We start from the raw sequence: 3561 nt of genomic DNA, 5'->3' as shown, positions 1-3561 counted from the left end.
CTGCTCGATATCATTCTCAACCTGTAAGTAAGAAAATGTAGAAAATGTAGTTCAACAACAATAGAACCTATAATATTGAAATCGATTTTTTCAAAATCTTTATCAAACTATAACACTTGGTAGCAGATCTGATCAGCTTCAACTACAAGTAGGATGGGGTGGGGCAAGATGGGTCGCGGGGCAGGATGGGTCAGTGCCATTTTCGGGCGCATTACTTATGTTTTGATTATGTTAATAATTTTGTTAGATGACCAGCATGAATAAGGTACACCGGGGCAAGTTGAAACGGGTGGGGCAAGATGAAACGCGAAGTTTTGAAATAGATTTCAATATAATTTGGAAATTTACCCTTCGTTAAAAGATTGTTTGAATCAAAAACTATGTGCAATCAAATTGTTTATTATCATTTGAAAACATCATGTTCACCCGCTGTTTCATCTTGCCCCACCCGTTTCAACTTGCCCCGGTGTACCTTATACAAAAGTTTGGGGCATTGATTGAAAAATTATTCTCTCTCATTGGAAATAAACAATAAAATGGTTTTTAGCCATTTTTCTTATGCGATATATTCTATATAATCTCCATATAAACGGCCGCGGGACAAGATGGGTCACCTTCAATTTTGAACGTATTTTTGGAGCATTAAAAAGTTATTTTTTTTAGTACGAGACTATCTCACAAATGACTTCAATCAAGCGGAATGAACGCTCAAAATTAGAACATAAAATTATGATAATTTTTAATGAAAACATCGATTTTCAAGTCGCCTTAGGACCACTCAAATCTTAAAGTTTTTTTATATTCCAAATAAATTTATAAAATGTTTACTACTAGTACTTGTTCACTCACTATGGATATGGAGAATATGAATGTGGAACAAATATTATATTTTGACGTTTTTCGTTGAGAAAATGTGTATTACTTACAACGTGACCCATCTTGTCCCGCACTTTTTTTCAAGGCGCAAAATCGATCACTTTTGAAAACTGCTTGTTTAACATCATATTTTGTATTTAATGAACTTTTAACCGACTTTTAGCATAGCTAGCTAGTGTATTAAAGAGAAGCAGATGAATACAAACCAATACGACTTGTATTTACAAAGTTATGGTGATCCATCCTTAGGTGACCCATCTTGCCCCGCCCCACCCTACAACGATGATTTTTGTTTTAGTACGGGTTGAAGTATGAAGTTTGGCCAACCCAAAACACCCCAGTTTTTTTTTATTTCATCAATAGTGTTGAACTTACTAACAATTTGTATTGAATAGCTGAAAATTCATGATGATAATGTAGGGTGCTAACTATATTCCGCTTATTATATTGTGCATATCCCACCCCACTGGATCCTGTCCAGTTTGTATAAGTTATAATACAAAACTTATAATGCATAAGTGCGCAGAAGACTCCATCACGATTCAATGCGAATGTACAGTTTTATCCACGATTCCGCACTTATAATAACTACGAAAGGGGCCGGTGAGGTGGGAAATGCGCAATATAAATCACAGACAAACAGATGTAAGCTCAGAACAAATTGCGAAAAATCATCATCACGAAAACTCTATCGGTTATTTCTAATCAAGTTTCGCAAATACAAACAATAAAAAAGAAGAGTGTTACATTTGTTTGCCTGTGGAACAAACTATAAAATAAATTGTTGTTCTGCGAACAAACAAAAACTAAATAAACCTAAATTATACATACATTTATCCACTCGACGATTCTTTCAAGCATGTTCGAGATTTTTTGTGGACCTTTGATTGCCCGTTTTGCGCCTCGTGAGGGATTTCTGTCCTTGATTACGAGCAGCGACCGGATGAACTCTGCAAAGAATACTTTATGCATTCTACATAATTGTTTAACATTGTAGTTTTATACTATTGCCAACGGTTGGGTAAAGATGTTTGAATTTCTCGAGAATTGTTTCCTCCATCGCATTCCATTTTTCCATGGGACATGTCTGCTCAGGGAACATAGCAGCAAAATCCATTTCAATCTAAAATAGATAACTAGCTATAGCTGTTAAAGGGATACTCAGGCATGTATAATTACCAAACAACCATCAAACGCAGTAGATAGTGTAAACGTCTCTAGAATCGCCTGTACGATATCATCCGGTGTCGATTTTCGCAAAACGTTTCGGGTTTCGAATGTTTTTACCCAATCGCTTTTGATCATTTCAAACGATGCATCCGACGGTACGATGAATTTCAATTTGGCGACCTAAAACACAGAATAGAAAGTAGACATTCATTTTATTTTTTGTTTCGAGTAGATGAACTTATGCTATTTTCGGCAGCGAGTTTGGCAATTATTATACACGATTATTACTGGGACTGGGCCATTTGGGCAGAGGACCTATTTTTGCACTTTCAGCTATAACTCGGCCAGCTTCATAGTAATTAATTACACCCGATTGTTTTTTTTTGCACGGGTCTGGTTTTTGCTATAACTCAGTCAATTTTCGAGCGATTCTCATGAAATTTTGTACACGAATAGTACTTATGGTGCCTACATGTGTACAAAGTTTCATGAAAATCGGCTGAAAATTGACTAAGTTATAGCAAAAGCCAAACCCGCCAGACATGGGTATTTACAGACAAATACTATTCGTTGCACACCGTGCAACAAATTAAGTAAATTTTCATGTAGGGTGCCCAAAATGAGTCTCCCTGTCAAAATGGTTCCAGGTCCTATGTCCTTGAACATATGATTACTTTCAATAACTAAAGCTTCATTGTACCATGTACGACTGAGCGTTACAAAAATATAGTATGGTGTATTCAAAAAAAAGTAATGTGCCGTGAGGTCGCCTTTCACCGTTCATGCTCCATTCACCGCTCGTTTCATACAATTTATATTCAAATCGTATGAAACGGGCGGTGAATGGAGCATGAGCGGTGAATAGTTCCGGGATGCATTCAATACGGTTTAAGGCGTCAATAATCGTTCAAAATATTTGTCTATTGAGGGTCTGTTCCAATTAAATTAATTTTCACTTAAACTTGACAGTTCGATAATTATTTCCTTAGGAGAACTGTCAAGTTCAAGTGTCGAACTATCAAATTTAAGTGAAAATTAATTTTAATTCGCCAAGATGTTTGAGCACTTTTTTTTGACAAATATCTGACCCTGTGTACTAACAGCTTAAGTTTGCTAAACGCTCTTCCAAAGCAGCAGCGTGAATAACAAAAGAAGTAGTAGTTCAAAGACACTTCTAAATGTAATAACTGAACAGCTACCGATAAGTAAAAAAGCAGGTTGTCAAATAAAAAAAACGCTCTGTGGGCTCCTTAAAAGTAGCCTCATTATGAATGCACTAAGAGCTAAATTTATAATCATTAACGTTTGCATATTGTTTGTTAAATAAAAGTAAAAACAAAAAGAATGTGTAAATGATTACTTACAAGGTCGTTCAGTTCGTCATCAGTCAGTTCAGTTTCAGAATTCGCTAGCGGATCCGATTCGGTTACTTCTTTCGAGCAGCGCATCTGTTGTTTTTCCTTCTTTACTAGGTACTCGATGTGGTAATGCAACTTGCCACTATGTCTACCGAAG

The 3561-nt window shown here is 36.1% G+C and overlaps 1 long non-coding RNA gene across 2 annotated transcripts; it reads right to left on the bottom strand.

Annotated features, from left to right (window-relative positions):
* Window positions 1-309: 309 nt before the first annotated feature.
* LOC134291386 (uncharacterized) lies at window positions 310-2798 on the bottom strand. 2 transcript variants are annotated; one of them, XR_009999064.1, is made up of 4 exons: window positions 2362-2402; window positions 2056-2226; window positions 1882-1999; window positions 310-1826 (listed from the first exon to the last, which is right to left on the bottom strand). It is a non-coding gene; the product is annotated as an uncharacterized LOC134291386 (long non-coding RNA). The 2 variants fall into 2 exon arrangements; XR_009999063.1 differs by having other exon boundaries at window positions 2056-2798.
* Between the last annotated feature and the right edge of the window lie 763 nt (window positions 2799-3561).

The sequence above is a fragment of the Aedes albopictus genome, chromosome 3, assembly GCF_035046485.1.
Source record: "Aedes albopictus strain Foshan chromosome 3, AalbF5, whole genome shotgun sequence".
In the NCBI taxonomy this organism is placed as follows: Eukaryota; Metazoa; Arthropoda; class Insecta; order Diptera; family Culicidae; genus Aedes; species Aedes albopictus.
This window is presented reverse-complemented; position numbering and strand designations above follow the sequence as displayed.